At 37.3% G+C, this 10,633-nt stretch overlaps 1 non-coding gene across 1 annotated transcript; it reads right to left on the bottom strand.

The window, feature by feature from the left end:
• Positions 1–1,667: 1,667 nt before the first annotated feature.
• Positions 1,668–1,778, bottom strand: LOC124889150. The gene has a single exon (XR_007047762.1). It is a non-coding gene; the product is annotated as a small nucleolar RNA R71 (small nucleolar RNA).
• Between the last annotated feature and the right edge of the window lie 8,855 nt (positions 1,779–10,633).

Genomic DNA, 10,633 nt, shown 5'->3' with positions numbered 1-10,633 from the left:
AGAATGCGACCCTAGATTTACTTGACCATCTAGTGTATCACGACCTCCACTCAACTCAATTGACCATTGCAGAGCGGCCCCGACATCAAATACAACCATGAGTGCAAGTTGAATCCTTCACGGCTTGGGTCTTGTTATCTACTATAAATACATCTTTGTAAACATTGTTATTCATCATTGGAAGTTTAGGAACATAAAGGAGGCTTCTACAAATTCATAACTTAGGTTCTTACATTATTATTTAACATTCTATTAGATCATAACATGATTTCAACCTATTGGATCATGATTATGACTATGAGTGGCTAAAAACTTCCTTTTTGGGGTTAAGGCCAAATCATGACTTCTTCCGTTTTGAATTAAGTTTGTTGAATTACTTATCATTATGTTTGTTTATTTACCCTTTTTATAACTATTTTAAGGATTCATGTGCCTTAGAATATATTCATTATCGACCTTGTGATTTTGGGTGGTGGAATAGGAAGATAGAACGTGGGGTAGATAGAACAAGGTTCTTATTCCTTTATAAAATAAGTAATTTGAATTAGTGTCTAGGACAGGGATGTACTTATATGCCTTACTTGATTCAAATGTAGGATGATATCTTAAAGAACTTAATTGGATTATTACATCCCCCCTCAATGATATAGTTGTAATGTCCATATTAGGTAATTGGTTAGAGGTCGGGATGCCATAATCATGCGATTAACACTACAAATCGACAACCAAGATAAGCAAGTTAATGAATGAAGTTCAATAACATAGTACGAGTGTTCAAAGTGCTTTAACCCTGGATCTACTCTTATTGATTGTCCAAGATCATTACTTTACACATTATTTACTTTACTTGCAATTTACAAAATCCAAACTCTCTTTTTGTTACGATAGCATCAATTGAATCTAAATTATGAACTAAAATTGAATCATTGTTTAACCAAGTCCCTGTGTGATCGATACTTTCTTTCATTAGGCCACTTTACTACTTGATAGACCATATACACTAGTGTGTGTGCTGTCATGTTTTTGGCACCATTGCCGGAGACTTGCAACTGGCAAATGTTTTATTTTAGTTTTGCGCTTTAGATTTCTTTGGTGTTTTTATGCTTGGTATTGGTTTTGTGATTACGAAAAATAGTTTTTAAGGTTAGAAAGATGGAAAGAGATAGGGATTTAGTTGAACCAAGCCTGGAACTTGAACAAAACTTCCATCAATGAAGAAGTGACATAATTTGTCTCCTCCAATTTCCGTAAATAGAAGAAGACCAAGTAGTTCCTGCTCTAATGGCTGAAGAACAAGCAGTCTCAAGGACCATAAGAGAATTGGAAACCCCACTTCCAATAAATTTAACCTCCCTGTTTCATAAGACGGCAGCTGGAGGCAATTTTGAACTCAAATAGAATATGGTTCAGCTTCTAATAAGCAGTGGAAAATTCACTGGGCTTTCACATAAAGATCCACGGGTCCACTTGCAGAAGTTTTTAGAAATTAGTGATATGCTCATCCCGATGGGCGTAAATCAAAATTATGTGAGGATGACACTTTCCCCTTCTCTCTGTGGGGGGAAGCAAAAAAGTGGTTGGCTGAGGAACCGAAAGATTCAATCACTTCATGGGATGATTTGGCTAGAAAATTTCTTATTTGATTCTTCCCATCTGGCAAGACTGCAAGACTTTGTAGTGAGATATTATGCTTCAAATAAAAGACAAATGAGAATCTCTACCATGCTTGGGAGCAGTTCAAAGCTCTTCTTCAGGATTGTCCACACCATCAATAGTCTGATAAGGTAATTTTTCATACTTTTGTAGAGGCTCTTGACCATAAAACAAAGATTTTGTTAGATTCAACTGTAGGTGGTCAAGCCCTTGAGATGACTTATGATGAGCTGTATACTCTATTGAACCACATAGGTCAAGGTTATCCAGAGTGGCATTTAGACTCGAGGAGTGCTACTAAAAGAATTTTAGAGGTGTTAGAGGTTGATCAATTCACTGCCATATCCATACAGATCTCTGCCTTGCAAAATTAAATTAGCAGTCTGAAGTTGGGAGTGACACAACCTGCAGACACAGTAAATGTAATCCAACAAGCTGTAGGTTGGTGTAAAGTATGTAGTAATAGTGGGCCTCAAGAGACTATATGTGCAGCAAGTCCTGAATCAGTGATGTTCGTAGGTAGAACTATGGAAACACTTACAAGTGGAAGACTCAACCACAAAATCAGCCTTGGGCCGCCCAATAACAACCATTTCAGCAACCACAGATGCAACCAATTTAGTCAACTAGCAAATTAGAAGAGATGATGAAACAGGTTCTAGCGAATCAGATACAGTTGGATAAGGATGTAAAAAATCAGCAAGTGGTACAGAGAAACTTAGAGTTGTAATTGGGGCAGTTACAATAACAATTAAGTACCAGGCCTCAAGGTAGTTTACCAAGAAACACAAAAAATCCAAAACAAATCATGGAAATTACCTTGAAGAGTGGTAAGAAGCTGAATGAAGAACAACCAAAGGCAACTAAGGAGGTAAAGGTAGAGTTTATCCCCCCACAGGTATCTGAGCCAAGTGCTAAAAATTTGAGAAAGTCTGAGTACTCAAAACCTAAAGTAGTTGTTGAACCAAAAAAGAAGAAGATTCTGCCACTTCCTTTCCCTTAGAGGCAAATTAAAGCGAAGGAGGATGCAATGTTCAAAAAGTTCTTTGACACATTCAAAGAGTTTTACATCAACTTACCTTTGTTAGATGTTTTACAGGGAATGACCAAGTATGCTAAGTACTTAAGGGATGTGGATGATAATAAGGTAAAATTGCAGGATATGGAGGCAATTATACTCACTGAAGAGTGTAGCGTAGTAATGACACATAAAATTCCTAAGAAGCTTAGGGACCCGGGGAAGTTCACTCTCCCTATTCAAATTAAGAGTAGTAAGCTTGTCCACACGTTGAGTGATTTAGGGGCTAGCATAAATTTGATGCCTCTATATTCATTCCATACATTGGAATTAGGAAAGCCTAGACCTACCACCATGGTTCTGCAGATGGAAAATGGGTCCATTACCTATCCTAAAGAAATTATAGAGAATATCCTCATAAAGGTTGGTGAATTTATTATTCTTGCTGACTTTATTATTCTAGACTTTCAGGCAGACGAATAGGTACCAATCATTTTAGGGCACCCATTTTTAGCGACGGGAGAAGCATTGATTGATGTGAGAGAAGGAACACTGACAATGACGTAGGATGATAAAGAGGAAATTTTTAAGGTATACAAACTAATCACCAAACTGTCCTAATATAAAGACTTATACATGATCACCGTTATTGAAAGGGATAAGTGTGGGGTGGTTATTCTACAAAAGACCTCTAATTACACCTTCATCGAGTTACCTAAGTAACTATCACCACCACCACTTGATTTGATGTTAATTATTGTTCTTGAAAAAGCTAAAGTTGATAAACCTATTACCCTTGAGAATCCACACCCAAAAGGAGTAAAAAGAATAAGAAGATGGAGATATGCATGAGAAAGAGAGGGAAAGGAAATGACTAAGTCATTAATTAGGTCATGCAACGATACTAAATCGGGTGCTGCTTGGGAGGCAACACAATTTCAATAGGTATGTTTTATTATTTTTAGTTTTTACTTCACGTAGTTTTTATTTTTATTGAGTCACATATTGATGGGAAGTCTAAGTATCGGAAACCTGAGCTAAGGAGCATGAAAAAAACTAAGTGTGGGGTCCCCGGATCCTATTTATGCAAAAAATGCTACTAGCTAGGCCTAGAGTCCTTAGGGAGTATTTCTATCTCTTATTCTCAAGTTCATTTTGGGGACAAAGTACATTTTTAAGTGTGGGGTTGTAATACCCAAATATTCAAACCAATGTAACATCCATATTTCAAGCTTAAGCATAGTACATTATAGTTCTTTGGAAGTTTTATGTGTAAGTTTGATGTGTACTAAGGCCTCAAATAACTCCCAGTTATTAGACGAATCAAATAATCCTTACCGATTGAAATTTTGATAAGAATATTGCTTTAGTTAAATTCAAATGAGAATATCTTTTTCTCTATTGAGAATTCTCCAGCTCAAGACCGGCCAAACTGTAGGAAATTGAATTAACTTTCCAACGGTACCAATTTCGTCTAATCCGATACTTGGGTGAGAAATTTTGGCACTTTTAGTAAAATATAATAGCCTAACATGATAAGGCCGCTTTGCGGTGATGGACAATTTCACATTTATCACTTTCCAGAGTGCCACCATGATTGACACCAAGTCACGCCAAAGAGCTATTTTAGAATTGTCCGTTTCCAATGGCTCAACGCTATTTCACCACATCGCCCCGCTGGGTAAATTTGGGATTGTCCCTTTTCCAGTGGCCCAACGCAATTGCACTGCGTCATGCTAGGTGTCAAAATTGAAATTTTGAGTTTAGTTCTGCATTTTCAATTCCCAAGGGCATGTAAGTCCTTTTCCCTCACTCAATTCTGTCTAAACACGGGATTTAAGTCCCAAAGATCATTATTTGCTCATTATTCTCACAATTTAGTCAAATTAAAGTAGCCCTCTTTCACAAACATACCCTAGCCTTTAATATTCAGGATTAAATCTCAAGAATTCACCATCAATTCTCACATATTCATAAATCAAGGTATGTTTGGTATTCACCCTTGGGTTCCTTCCGCCCTTGGAGTTCAAGAATAGTTTTTGAGAATTTAAATTATGAATTACATTCTTGAATTGAATTGTGTTCATGTATGTGTTGATTTTATGGGTTTTAAAACTAAGAAGATCAAGAATTTCAAGTAAATAAACTAGCATGTGTGTTGATTTATGTACTCCCCATGTCATAACCCATGAATTGTAAATTGAGTGTTGTAGTCATGATATCCCCATGTTATTTTTTCTCATGTACAAGAACCATGCTCCCCAAGTGTTTGGCAAAATGTCTATGTGAATAAATTATGCATGGTATCCTAATTGTAATACTTTTAAACTTGCAATATGGTTCCATATTTATGCTATCGAGTTCTGGGGGTATTGTATACTCGAAATTAGCAGCTTAATTAGTTTTCAGTCATAATAGAATGATTTCATAGTATCCCAAATAGTAGTATTCAGCCAGTTAATAGAATCTGTGTGAGTTCAGTCAAGCTTAGAACAACCTAGTGATCAGTGTTGGTTTAGTAGGCTGTAGGATTCAGCACTGAGTGACCCAGGGATGGGGGCATTCTTACTAGTATAGGGTTTGACCCTTAGTAGTAGACCCTGTGTTACAAAACTATGCAGCCAGTGTATGGTGAATCGTCTTCTTGCCAAACTAGGGTTGACATAATCATATACATCTCATGATTTTTCTTGCTAGATTAGGGTTGACCCAGCTAGTTTTAGTAACCCATAGCATGGTGCTAACACCCTTCTAACTGGGGTTATTGGTTGGACCCCAAATCAGTCTATAGCTAGGGTATGTCGGTTAGATGATGACTTCTACAATATTAGTTCTAGTACTCAGTATTTAGTATTTATTATTTAGTATTCAGTGTTCAGTACAGAACTCAGTTCAGTTCTATACGAGCATAACTTTCAATTACCAGTAATCAGTTATCAGAAACTTAGTACTTCAGTTTCAATCTAATTATGATAGACGATATATGCTTGATATTACATGTTCATTATCATCAGTAGTCCCATCCTTTCATATACTCTCATCCAGTCACTTTATGATATTTAGTTATTATTATTACTTATGCACTTGAACCTATGAATATTAGCCTAACCTCACCTAGCATACTAGTACATTCAAAGTACTGATAGTAGTGAGTCCTCATCTCTCAAGGATGCCATACTTATTTATTCATTACATTATTTTAGTATTTCAGTTATTTCATAAAATAGTTGTGAGTTAGTTGGAGCCTATCGCATCAAATCTTTTATTTCAGATATGTTAGATGCTTCTAGACATTATCAGTTAGCAATTATTTTATAGGTGTATTCAGTTTTGATTCAGTTTTATGAACCTTATTGCATTTTTAATTTTACATCCGCATATACTTTATGATTATAATTCAGCACTCGAAGCAGGTACCAGTCATGGGTTATCTTATGGTCTTTCAGGGTCGTAAGCACTGCATGACACCCAAGGTGTAGTCTCTAGGCATTACAAACTTGGTATCAGAGCCTAAGGTTCTAAGGTATACTAGTAAGTCTTAAAGCTGTGTCAAGTAGATTCTTGTGCATAGGTTAAAGTATGCCACACTTATGGGAAAGAGGCTATGAGGAATTTTAGGTAAAGTTACCTTCTTTTAGTATTCATATCGTGCGAGTGAGCATGAGCTCATGTTAAAATATTTGTCTAATCCAAATTTCCCCTTCTATTTACAGAACATGCCTCCTAGAAAGATAAATTGAAGAAGAAATGTGAACCAGCTTGCACCTCTACCCATTCGGGAAGATCCCCTAAATGAGCATATTTCTCATGTGAAATTCAAAGCAGCATTCACCACCCTAGCCCATTCTGTGGTAGCTCAGAATATTTAACCAACTACTATTTTGACCAATACAGTAGCCAATACTATTGCAGCTAGAATTCGGGATGTAACCTGAATGAACCCTCCTTCATTTTCAGGGTCTAAGTCTGAGATGGACCCACATGAATTCCTTGACATGGTGTAGAAGGTATTAGAAATTCTGGGGGTAACTGGGAGTGAGAGTGCTGAGTTAGCTACCTATTAGTTGCAAGATGTAGCTCATACGTGGTTTAAGGAGTGAAAGGTATAAAGAGGCACAAATATAGGGCCTATAGAATGGGAGGAGTTCACTACCGCCTTCTTAGATAGGTTCTTTTCATTGGAGTTGAGAGACTAAGGTGTTAGAGTTCATCAACCTAAAGCAGGGCAACATGAGTGTGAAAGAGTATTCTCTTAAGTTTACTCAGTTGGCCAGGTATGCTCTTCATGTGGTAGCTGATAGCAGGTCTAAGATGAGCAAGTTTGTGTCTAGTGTATCTGACAGTATGGTCAAGGAGTGTAGAAATATAATACTGATTTAGAAGATAGACTTGACTAGGTTGATGGTACATGCTCAATATATTGAGGAAAAGAAGACTAAAGAGAAAGAGAGGGAGAGCAAAAAGGCTATAACAAGTAGTTTCAGTTTTGCTCAGCCAAAGTCAGAAGGTAGTAACCGTCCTCAGTTCTACCTAAAATCTTCAGTCCCAAATCCATCTTCAGCTAGTGCACCAATTCCCAAATTTAGGAATGATAATTACGATAGGGTGCCAGTATCTAAATATCAGTGTAGTGTAAACAGTGCTCGAACAAATTCTCTTTATTAGCAATTTGGCAGAAACCATCAGGGTATATGCAGGGATGGTAATGACATGTGTTTTGGTTATGGTAAGCCAGTCCATAGGATTAGAGAGTGTCCGCAGTTAGGTTCAATAGGGTGCCGCTCCTAGTGCCACCAGTGGGTAGCACCCAAATGGGCTCTATGCACTTCAGTCTTTATAGGTTCAAGAGAGTTTTCCTGATGTTGTTTACTGTACATTTAAAATATTTCATTAATATGTTTATGCTTTGTTAGATCATATAGCTTCTCTGTCTTTCATAACTCCTTACATAGCCGTCAACTTTGGAGTCTGCCCCAAAATCCTAACAGAGCCTTTCTCAGTCCCCAAAATCCTAATAGAGCCTTTCTCAGTCTCTACCTTAGTGGGTAAGTCTATCATAGCTCAGTGGTATATAAAAACTGTCCGGTTATGGTTTCTCAGAAAGTTACTTCAACAGACCTTGTAGAGCTAGAAATGATGGATTTTAATGTCATTCTCGACATGAATTATCTCCTCTCATGTTATGCCTCAGTCGATTGTAGAAGTAGAGTAGTTGATTTTTAGTTTCCAAATGAACCAGTCCTTGAATGGGGGGGGGGGGTAGTACTATAATGCTTAGGGGTCAGCTTGTTTTGTAACTTAGAGAGAGAAAGATGATATCCATGACGTGTATTTATCATCTTGTCCAAGTCAAAGACTCTAATTTTGAAACTCTAAATCTTGAGTCAGTTTCAGTAGTACAGGAATTTCTAAATGTGTTCCCTGAAGATCTTTCCGAAGTTTCTCTCGAAAAGGAAATTAACTTCAGAATAGACCTTCTTCTAGATACACAACCTATCTCTATTTCGCCATATAGAATAGCTCCAACCAAACTCAAAGAGTTGAAACAATAGTTGAAATATCTCCTAGATAAGGGATTTATCATGCCCAACATCTACCCATGGGAAAAACCAATCCTATTCGTGCATAAGAGAGATGGTTCTCTTAGAATATGTATTGATTATCGCCAGTTGAACAAAGTCACAATCTAAGACAAATATCCACTTCCCAGAATTGATGACTTGTTCAACCAACTTCAAGGTGCCAGTTATTTTTCTAAGATAGACCTCAAATTCAGCTATTATTAGCTCAAAGTCAGAGAATGTGACATTCCAAAAATAGCTTTTAGAACTCGGTATGGCCACTTTGAGTTTCTAGTCATATAGTTTGATCTCACAAATGCCCCAGTAGACTTTATGGACTTGACGAATCGAGTGTTCAAGAAGTACTTAGACATGTTCATCATAGTCTTCATTGATGACATCTTTGTCTATTTGTGTAAACTCTTAGAGCCCACCAGTTGTTCGCTAAGTTCATAACTACGAATTTTGTCTAAAATCAGTAACTTTTCTTGGCCATATTCTTTTTGATGATGGAATTAGAGTTGATCCTAAAAATACCAAAGTGGTGAGAAATTATCCTAGACCGATCTCTCCATCAGATATCAGGAGTTTCTTAAGTTTGGCTAGCTATTACCAACAGTTTGTTGAAGGGTTCTCTTCTATTGCATCCCCCATATCTAGATTAACTCAAAAGAAAGTTAAGTTTCAGTGGTCAAATTCTTGTGAGAAGAGTTTTCAAGATTTGAAGACTCAACTCACCACAACCCCAGTTTTGAAGTTACCAGATGGTTCAAATGGGTTTATTGTGTACGTGATTTTTCCAGGGTTGGTTTGGGGTGTGTGTTGATGCAGAAAAGTAAGGTTATGGCCTATGCCTGTAGACAACTTAACCCCTATGAAAATAATTACCCTACCCATGATCTTAAGTTAGCAACTATTATGTTTGACTTAAAGATTTGGAGTCATTATTTGTATATGGTGTATGTTGACATGTGCACAGATCATAAAAACTTGAAGTATGTGTTCTAGAATAAGAATTTGAACCTACATTAGAGGAGATGGTTCAAATTACTGAAAGACTATGACATGAGTGTTCTGTATCACCTGAGCAAGGCTAATATAGTGGCAGATGCCCTCAATAGGTTGTCCATAGGTAATGCTGCTCATGTTGAGGATGGTAATAAGAATTTAGTTAAGAAGTTCACCAGATTTCCAGATTAGGTGTTCGTTTGGTTGATTCAGCTGAGGGTAGAGTTTGGGTGCAGAATAGTTCAGAGTCTTCTTTAGTTACCGAGGTAAAATAAAAGCAAGATAGGGATCCCAGTTTAGTTAAATTAAAAGAGTCAGTCAGAGATCAGAAAGTAAAGGTTTTCTCCTAAGAGGGAGATGATGTATTGCCTTGCCAGGGTAGACTGTGTGTGCCGTGTGCTGATGAGTTGAGACAGCAAATTCTTACAGAAGCACATGGTGCGCTTTACTCTATTCATCCAGGGGCCATGAAGATTCATCATAATCTGTGGCAAAATTTATTACTGGAGTGGGATAAAGAAGGATATTACAGAGTTTATGGCTAAGTGCTCTACTTGTCAGCAGGTGAAGATTGAGCACCAGAATCCCATTGGGTCTATGCAGGAATTCAGTATTCCTACTTGGAAGTGGGAGGAAGTGAACATGGATTTTCTGAAAGGTTTTCCTCGTACTTGTTATCATCATGATTAAATTTTGGTCATTATGGATGGGATGACCAATTCAGCCTATTTCTTACCAATCCATACTTCCTTTATAGCCGAGGACTATGCTAATCTCTATATGAGAGAGTTGGTTAGGTTGCACGGTGTCCCGTTGTCCATCATTTTAGATAGAGGTATGCAGTTCACCTCTTACTTTTGGAAATCTTTCCAGAAGGGTCTTGGTACCCAAGTTTACCTTAGTACAACCTTTCACCGTTAGATAGATGGTCAGGAAGAAAGGACCATTCAGATCCTTGAGGATATGTTGAGAGCATGTGTAGTTGACTTTAAGAGGCAGTTGGGATGACCACTTGCCTTTGATTGAGTTTACATATAATAGCAACTATCATTCTAGTATTCAGATAGCTCCGTTTAAGGCTCTATATGAAAAGAGATGTAGATCTCTGATTGGTTAGTTTTATTAAGGTGAGGTCATGGTAGTGGGGCTTATAGTGTTTGATTCCTTAGAGAAAGTACAGTTGATCAGGGAGAGGCTTAAGACAGCCTAGAGCCGACAGAAATCATATGAAGATATGAGAAGGAAAGACCTTGAATTTCGGGTTGGAAATTTTATTTATCTAAAGATCAATCCCTTGAAGAGAGTAAAGAGGTTTATTAAGAAGGGCAATCTTAGTCTCCAATATGTTGGCCCTTACAGAATTTTGAGCCATTTTGGAAAGGTTGCTTATGAG

This window comes from Capsicum annuum, chromosome 11, assembly GCF_002878395.1.
Source record: "Capsicum annuum cultivar UCD-10X-F1 chromosome 11, UCD10Xv1.1, whole genome shotgun sequence".
Taxonomy (NCBI): Eukaryota; Viridiplantae; Streptophyta; class Magnoliopsida; order Solanales; family Solanaceae; genus Capsicum; species Capsicum annuum.
This window is presented reverse-complemented; position numbering and strand designations above follow the sequence as displayed.